Source organism: Coturnix japonica, unplaced genomic scaffold, assembly GCF_054131305.1.
Source record: "Coturnix japonica strain WE unplaced genomic scaffold, WE-NBRP24 Scf043, whole genome shotgun sequence".
NCBI lineage: Eukaryota > Metazoa > Chordata > Aves > Galliformes > Phasianidae > Coturnix > Coturnix japonica.
In genome coordinates, this window is record NW_028188946.1 from 2,857,243 (window position 1) to 2,866,543 (window position 9,301).

Here is a 9,301-nt window from a genome sequence, read left to right on the forward strand (position 1 = left end):
AAGAAAACCAAGAAAAGCCGGGTTAGAACGAAAAAACCCAAGAAAAGCAGGCTTAAAGCCGAAAAAAACCAAGAAAAACAGGGTTAGAGCAGAGGAAAACCAAGAAAAGCCGGGTTAGAACAAAAGAAAACCAAGAAAAGCTGGGTTAGAACGAAAAAAACCAAGAAAAACAGGGTTAGAGCAGAAGAAAACCAAGAAAAGCCGGGTAAGAATGGAAGAAAACCAAGAAAAACAGGGTTAGAGCAGAAGAAAACCAAGAAAAGCAGGGTTAGAGCGGAAGAAAACCAAGAGAAGCCGGGTTAGAGCGGAAGAAAACCAAGAAAAGCAGGGTTAGAATGGAAGAAAAACAAGAAAAGCAGGGTTACAGCAGAAGAAAACCAAGAAAAGCAGGCTTAAAGCCGAAAAAAACCAAGAAAAACAGGGTTAGAACAGAAGAAAACCAAGAAAAGCCGGGTGAGAACGGAAGAAAACCAAGAAAAACAGGGTTAGAACGGAAGAAAACCAAGAAAAACAGGGTTAGAGCTGAAAAAATCCAAGAAAAACAGGGTTAGAGCAGAAGAAAACCAAAAAAAGCCGGGTTAGAACGGAAGAAAACCAAGTAAAGCCGGGTTAGAGCCGAAAAAAAACAAGAAAAACAGGGTTAGAGCAGAAGAAAACCAAGAAAAGACGGGTAAGAACGGAAGAAAACCAAGAAAAACAGGGTTTGAGCCAAAAAAAAGCAAGAAAAACAGGGTTAGAGCAGAAGAAAACCAAGAAAAGCCGGGTAAGAATGGAAGAAAACCAAGAAAAACAGGGTTAGAGCAGAAGAAAACCAAGAAAAGCAGGGTTAGAGCGGAAGAAAACCAAGAGAAGCCGGGTTAGAGCGGAAGAAAACCAAGAAAAGCAGGGTTAGAACGGAAGAAAAACAAGAAAAGCAGGGTTACAGCAGAAGAAAACCAAGAAAAGCAGGCTTAAAGCTGAAAAAAACGAAGAAAAACAGGGTTAGAACAGAAGAAAACCAAGAAAAGCCGGGTGAGAACGGAAGAAAACCAAGAAAAACAGGGTTATAATGGAAGAAAACCAAGAAAAACAGGGTTAGAGCCGAAAAAAACCAAGAAAAACTGGGTTAGAGCAGAAGAAAACCAAGAAAAGCCGGGTTAGAACGGAAGAAAACCAAGAAAAGCAGGGTTAGAGCCGAAGAAAACCAAGAAAAACAGGGTTAGAACGGAAGAAAACCAAGAAAAGCAGGGTTAGAACGGAAGAAAACCAAGAAAAGCAGGGTTAGAGCCGAAGAAAACCAAGAAAAACAGGGTTAGAACGGAAGAAAACCAAGAAAAGCAGGGTTAGAGCCGAAAAAAACCAAGAAAAACAGGGTTAGAGCGGAAGAAAACCAAGAAAAGCAGGTATAAAGCCGAAAAAAACCAAGAAAAACAGGGTTAGAACATAAGAAAACCAAGAAAAGCCGGGTTAGAGCGGAAGAAAACCAGGAAAGGCCGGGTTAGAACGGAAGAAAGCCAAGAAAAACAGATTTACAGCCGAAAGAAAACAAGAAAAACAGGGTTAGAGCAGAAGAAAACCAAGAAAAGCCGGGTCAGAACGGAAGAATACCAAGAAAAACAAGGTTAGAGCCGAAAAAAACCAAGAAAAACAGGGTTAGAGCAGAAGAAAACCAAGAAAAGCCGGGTTAGAACGGAAGAAAACCAAGAAAAGCAGGGTTACAGCCGAAGAAACCAAGAAAAACAGGGTTAGAGCGGAAGAAAACCAAGAAAAGCAGGGTTAGAGCCGAAAAAAAACAAGAAAAACAGGGTTAGAGTGGAAGAAAACCAAGAAAAGCAGGGTTAGAGCGGAAGAAATCCAAGAAAAGCAGGGTTAGAACGGAAGAAAACCAAGAAAAGCCGGGTTAGAACGAAAAAACCCAAGAAAAGCAGGCTTAAAGCCGAAAAAAACCAAGACAAACAGGGTTAGAGCAGAGGAAAACCAAGAAAAGCCGGGTTAGAACAAAAGAAAACCAAGAAAAGCTGGGTTAGAACGAAAAAAACCAAGAAAAACAGGGTTAGAGCAGAAGAAAACCAAGAAAAGCCGGGTAAGAATGGAAGAAAACCAAGAAAAACAGGGTTAGAGCAGAAGAAAACCAAGAAAAGCAGGGTTAGAGCGGAAGAAAACCAAGAGAAGCCGGGTTAGAGCGGAAGAAAACCAAGAAAAGCAGGGTTAGAATGGAAGAAAAACAAGAAAAGCAGGGTTACAGCAGAAGAAAACCAAGAAAAGCAGGCTTAAAGCCGAAAAAAACCAAGAAAAACAGGGTTAGAACAGAAGAAAACCAAGAAAAGCCGGGTGAGAACGGAAGAAAACCAAGAAAAACAGGGTTAGAACGGAAGAAAACCAAGAAAAACAGGGTTAGAGCTGAAAAAATCCAAGAAAAACAGGGTTAGAGCAGAAGAAAACCAAAAAAAGCCGGGTTAGAACGGAAGAAAACCAAGTAAAGCCGGGTTAGAGCCGAAAAAAAACAAGAAAAACAGGGTTAGAGCAGAAGAAAACCAAGAAAAGACGGGTAAGAACGGAAGAAAACCAAGAAAAACAGGGTTTGAGCCAAAAAAAAGCAAGAAAAACAGGGTTAGAGCAGAAGAAAACCAAGAAAAGCCGGGTAAGAATGGAAGAAAACCAAGAAAAACAGGGTTAGAGCAGAAGAAAACCAAGAAAAGCAGGGTTAGAGCGGAAGAAAACCAAGAGAAGCCGGGTTAGAGCGGAAGAAAACCAAGAAAAGCAGGGTTAGAACAGAAGAAAAACAAGAAAAGCAGGGTTACAGCAGAAGAAAACCAAGAAAAGCAGGCTTAAAGCTGAAAAAAACCAAGAAAAACAGGGTTAGAACAGAAGAAAACCAAGAAAAGCCGGGTGAGAACGGAAGAAAACCAAGAAAAACAGGGTTATAATGGAAGAAAACCAAGAAAAACAGGGTTAGAGCCGAAAAAAAACAAGAAAAACTGGGTTAGAGCAGAAGAAAACCAAGAAAAGCCGGGTTAGAACGGAAGAAAACCAAGAAAAGCAGGGTTAGAGCCGAAGAAAACCAAGAAAAACAGGGTTAGAACGGAAGAAAACCAAGAAAAGCAGGGTTAGAACGGAAGAAAACCAAGAAAAGCAGGGTTAGAGCCGAAGAAAACCAAGAAAAACAGGGTTAGAACGGAAGAAAACCAAGAAAAGCAGGGTTAGAATGGAAGAAAACCAAGAAAAACAGGGTTAGAGCAGAAGAAAACCAAGAAAAACAGGGTTAGAGCTGAAAAAAACCAAGAAAAACAGGGTTAGAGCAGAAAAAAACCAAGAAAAGCCGGGTAAGAACGGAAGAAAACCAAGAAAAACAGGGTTAGAGCAGAAGAAAACCAAGAAAAGCAGGGTTAGAGCGGAAGAAAACCAAGAAAAGCAGGGTTAGAGCAGAAGAAAACCAAGAAAAGCAGGGTTAGAGCGGAAGAAAACCAAGAAAAGCAGGGTTAGAGCGGAAGAAAACCAAGAAAAACAGGGTTAGAACAGAAGAAAACCAAGAAAAGCCGGGTGAGAAGGGAAGAAAACCAAGAAAAACAGGGTTAGAACGGAAGAAAACCAAGAAAAACAGGGTTAGAGCTGAAAAAAGACAAGAAAAACAGGGTTAGAGCAGAAGAAAACCAAAAAAAGCCGGGTTAGAACGGAAGAAAACCAAGTAAAGCCGGGTTAGAGCCGAAAAAAAACAAGAAAAACAGGGTTAGAGCAGAAGAAAACCAAGAAAAGACGGGTAAGAACGGAAGAAAAGCAAGAAAAACAGGGTTTGAGCCAAAAAAAAACAAGAAAAACAGGGTTAGAGCAGAAGAAAACCAAGAAAAGCCGGGTAAGAATGGAAGAAAACCAAGAAAAACAGGGTTAGAGCAGAAGAAAACCAAGAAAAGCAGGGTTAGAGCGGAAGAAAACCAAGAGAAGCCGGGTTAGAGCGGAAGAAAACCAAGAAAAGCAGCGTTAGAACGGAAGAAAAACAAGAAAAGCAGGGTTACAGCAGAAGAAAACCAAGAAAAGCAGGCTTAAAGCTGAAAAAAACCAAGAAAAACAGGGTTAGAACAGAAGAAAACCAAGAAAAGCCGGGTGAGAACGGAAGAAAACCAAGAAAAACAGGGTTATAATGGAAGAAAACCAAGAAAAACAGGGTTAGAGCCGAAAAAAAAACAAGAAAAACTGGGTTAGAGCAGAAGAAAACCAAGAAAAGCCGGGTTAGAACGGAAGAAAACCAAGAAAAGCAGGGTTAGAGCCGAAGAAAACCAAGAAAAACAGGGTTAGAACGGAAGAAAACCAAGAAAAGCAGGGTTAGAGCCGAAGAAAACCAAGAAAAACAGGGTTAGAACGGAAGAAAACCAAGAAAAGCAGGGTTAGAGCCGAAAAAAACCAAGAAAAACAGGGTTAGAGCGGAAGAAAACCAAGAAAAGCAGGTATAAAGCCGTAAAAAACCAAGAAAAACAGGGTTAGAACATAAGAAAACCAAGAAAAGCCGGGTTAGAGCGGAAGAAAACCAGGAAAGGCCGGGTTAGAACGGAAGAAAGCCAAGAAAAACAGATTTACAGCCGAAAGAAAACAAGAAAAACAGGGTTAGAGCAGAAGAAAACCAAGAAAAGCCGGGTCAGAACGGAAGAATACCAAGAAAAACAAGGTTAGAGCCGAAAAAAACCAAGAAAAGCAGGGTTAGAGCAGAAGAAAACCAAGAAAAGCAGGGTTAGAGCCGAAAAAAACCAAGAAAAACAGGGTTAGAGCGGAAGAAAACCAAGAAAAGCAGGTATAAAGCCGAAAAAAACCAAGAAAAACAGGGTTAGAACATAAGAAAACCAAGAAAAGCCGGGTTAGAGCGGAAGAAAACCAGGAAAGGCCGGGTTAGAACGGAAGAAAGCCAAGAAAAACAGATTTACAGCCGAAAGAAAACAAGAAAAACAGGGTTAGAGCAGAAGAAAACCAAGAAAAGCCGGGTCAGAACGGAAGAATACCAAGAAAAACAAGGTTAGAGCCGAAAAAAACCAAGAAAAACAGGGTTAGAGCAGAAGAAAACCAAGAAAAGCCGGGTTAGAACGGAAGAAAACCAAGAAAAGCAGGGTTACAGCCGAAGAAACCAAGAAAAACAGGGTTAGAGCGGAAGAAAACCAAGAAAAGCAGGGTTAGAGCCGAAAAAAAACAAGAAAAACAGGGTTAGAGTGGAAGAAAACCAAGAAAAGCAGGGTTAGAGCGGAAGAAATCCAAGAAAAGCAGGGTTAGAACGGAAGAAAACCAAGAAAAGCCGGGTTAGAACGAAAAAACCCAAGAAAAGCAGGCTTAAAGCCGAAAAAAACCAAGAAAAACAGGGTTAGAGCAGAGGAAAACCAAGAAAAGCCGGGTTAGAACAAAAGAAAACCAAGAAAAGCTGGGTTAGAACGAAAAAAACCAAGAAAAACAGGGTTAGAGCAGAAGAAAACCAAGAAAAGCCGGGTAAGAATGGAAGAAAACCAAGAAAAACAGGGTTAGAGCAGAAGAAAACCAAGAAAAGCAGGGTTAGAGCGGAAGAAAACCAAGAGAAGCCGGGTTAGAGCGGAAGAAAACCAAGAAAAGCAGGGTTAGAATGGAAGAAGAACAAGAAAAGCAGGGTTACAGCAGAAGAAAACCAAGAAAAGCAGGCTTAAAGCCGAAAAAAAACAAGAAAAACAGGGTTAGAACAGAAGAAAACCAAGAAAAGCCGGGTGAGAACGGAAGAAAACCAAGAAAAACAGGGTTAGAACGGAAGAAAACCAAGAAAAACAGGGTTAGAGCTGAAAAAAGACAAGAAAAACAGGGTTAGAGCAGAAGAAAACCAAAAAAAGCCGGGTTAGAACGGAAGAAAACCAAGTAAAGCCGGGTTAGAGCCGAAAAAAAACAAGAAAAACAGGGTTAGAGCAGAAGAAAACCAAGAAAAGACGGGTAAGAACGGAAGAAAACCAAGAAAAACAGGGTTTGAGCCAAAAAAAAGCAAGAAAAACAGGGTTAGAGCAGAAGAAAACCAAGAAAAGCCGGGTAAGAATGGAAGAAAACCAAGAAAAACAGGGTTAGAGCAGAAGAAAACCCAGAAAAGCAGGGTTAGAGCGGAAGAAAACCAAGAGAAGCCAGGTTAGAGCGGAAGAAAACCAAGAAAAGCAGGGTTAGAACAGAAGAAAAACAAGAAAAGCAGGGTTACAGCAGAAGAAAACCAAGAAAAGCAGGCTTAAAGCTGAAAAAAACCAAGAAAAACAGGGTTAGAACAGAAGAAAACCAAGAAAAGCCGGGTGAGAACGGAAGAAAACCAAGAAAAACAGGGTTATAATGGAAGAAAACCAAGAAAAACAGGGTTAGAGCCGAAAAAAAACAAGAAAAACTGGGTTAGAGCAGAAGAAAACCAAGAAAAGCCGGGTTAGAACGGAAGAAAACCAAGAAAAGCAGGGTTAGAGCCGAAGAAAACCAAGAAAAACAGGGTTAGAACGGAAGAAAACCAAGAAAAGCAGGGTTAGAACGGAAGAAAACCAAGAAAAGCAGGGTTAGAGCCGAAGAAAACCAAGAAAAACAGGGTTAGAACGGAAGAAAACCAAGAAAAGCAGGGTTAGAATGGAAGAAAACCAAGAAAAACAGGGTTAGAGCAGAAGAAAACCAAGAAAAACAGGGTTAGAGCGGAAGAAAACCAAGAAAAACAGGGTTAGAGCAGAAAAAAACCAAGAAAAGCCGGGTAAGAACGGAAGAAAACCAAGAAAAACAGGGTTAGAGCAGAAGAAAACCAAGAAAAGCAGGGTTAGAGCGGAAGAAAACCAAGAAAAGCAGGGTTAGAGCCGAAAAAAACCAAGAAAAACAGGGTTAGAGCGGAAGAAAACCAAGAAAAGCAGGTATAAAGCCGAAAAAAACCAAGAAAAACAGGGTTAGAACATAAGAAAACCAAGAAAAGCCGGGTTAGAGCGGAAGAAAACCAGGAAAGGCCGGGTTAGAACGGAAGAAAGCCAAGAAAAACAGATTTACAGCCGAAAGAAAACAAGAAAAACAGGGTTAGAGCAGAAGAAAACCAAGAAAAGCCGGGTCAGAACGGAAGAATACCAAGAAAAACAAGGTTAGAGCCGAAAAAAACCAAGAAAAACAGGGTTAGAGCAGAAGAAAACCAAGAAAAGCCGGGTTAGAACGGAAGAAAACCAAGAAAAGCAGGGTTACAGCCGAAGAAACCAAGAAAAACAGGGTTAGAGCGGAAGAAAACCAAGAAAAGCAGGGTTAGAGCCGAAAAAAAACAAGAAAAACAGGGTTAGAGTGGAAGAAAACCAAGAAAAGCAGGGTTAGAGCGGAAGAAATCCAAGAAAAGCAGGGTTAGAACGGAAGAAAACCAAGAAAAGCCGGGTTAGAACGGAAGAAAACCAAGAAAAGCAGGGTTAGAGCCGAAGAAAACCAAGAAAAACAGGGTTAGAGCAGAGGAAAACCTAGAAAAGCCGGGTTAGAACAAAAGAAAACCAAGAAAAGCTGGGTTAGAACGAAAAAAACCAAGAAAAACAGGGTTAGAGCAGAAGAAAACCAAGAAAAGCCGGGTAAGAATGGAAGAAAACCAAGAAAAACAGGGTTAGAGCAGAAGAAAACCAAGAAAAGCAGGGTTAGAGCGGAAGAAAACCAAGAGAAGCCGGGTTAGAGCGGAAGAAAACCAAGAAAAGCAGGGTTAGAATGGAAGAAGAACAAGAAAAGCAGGGTTACAGCAGAAGAAAACCAAGAAAAGCAGGCTTAAAGCCGAAAAAAAACAAGAAAAACAGGGTTAGAACAGAAGAAAACCAAGAAAAGCCGGGTGAGAACGGAAGAAAACCAAGAAAAACAGGGTTAGAACGGAAGAAAACCAAGAAAAACAGGGTTAGAGCTGAAAAAAGACAAGAAAAACAGGGTTAGAGCAGAAGAAAACCAAAAAAAGCCGGGTTAGAACGGAAGAAAACCAAGTAAAGCCGGGTTAGAGCCGAAAAAAAACAAGAAAAACAGGGTTAGAGCAGAAGAAAACCAAGAAAAGACGGGTAAGAACGGAAGAAAACCAAGAAAAACAGGGTTTGAGCCAAAAAAAAGCAAGAAAAACAGGGTTAGAGCAGAAGAAAACCAAGAAAAGCCGGGTAAGAATGGAAGAAAACCAAGAAAAACAGGGTTAGAGCAGAAGAAAACCCAGAAAAGCAGGGTTAGAGCGGAAGAAAACCAAGAGAAGCCGGGTTAGAGCGGAAGAAAACCAAGAAAAGCAGGGTTAGAACAGAAGAAAAACAAGAAAAGCAGGGTTACAGCAGAAGAAAACCAAGAAAAGCAGGCTTAAAGCTGAAAAAAACCAAGAAAAACAGGGTTAGAACAGAAGAAAACCAAGAAAAGCCGGGTGAGAACGGAAGAAAACCAAGAAAAACAGGGTTATAATGGAAGAAAACCAAGAAAAACAGGGTTAGAGCCGAAAAAAAACAAGAAAAACTGGGTTAGAGCAGAAGAAAACCAAGAAAAGCCGGGTTAGAACGGAAGAAAACCAAGAAAAGCAGGGTTAGAGCCGAAGAAAACCAAGAAAAACAGGGTTAGAACGGAAGAAAACCAAGAAAAGCAGGGTTAGAACGGAAGAAAACCAAGAAAAGCAGGGTTAGAGCCGAAGAAAACCAAGAAAAACAGGGTTAGAACGGAAGAAAACCAAGAAAAGCAGGGTTAGAATGGAAGAAAACCAAGAAAAACAGGGTTAGAGCAGAAGAAAACCAAGAAAAACAGGGTTAGAGCGGAAGAAAACCAAGAAAAACAGGGTTAGAGCAGAAGAAAACCAAGAAAAGCCGGGTAAGAACGGAAGAAAACCAAGAAAAACAGGGTTAGAGCAGAAGAAAACCAAGAAAAGCAGGGTTAGAGCGGAAGAAAACCAAGAAAAGCAGGGTTAGAGCAGAAGAAAACCAAGAAAAGCAGGGTTAGAGCGGAAGAAAACCAAGAAAAGCAGGGTTAGAGCGGAAGAAAACCAAGAAAAGCAGGCTTAAAGCCGAAAAAAACCAAGAAAAACAGGGTTAGAACAGAAGAAAACCAAGAAAAGCCGGGTTAGAGCGGAAGAAAACCAGGAAAGGCCGGGTTAGAACGGAAGAAAACCAAGAAAAACAGAGTTACAGCCGAAAGAAAACAAGAAAAACAGGGTTAGAGCAGAAGAAAACCAAGAAAAGCAGGGTCAGAACGGAAGAATACCAAGAAAAACAAGGTTAGAGCCGAAAAAAACCAAGAAAAACAGGGTTAGAGCAGAAGAAAACCAAGAAAAGCCGGGTTAGAACGGAAGAAAACCAAGAAAAGCAGGGTTACAGCCGAAGAAACCAAGAAAAACAGGGTTAGAGCGGAAGAAAACCAA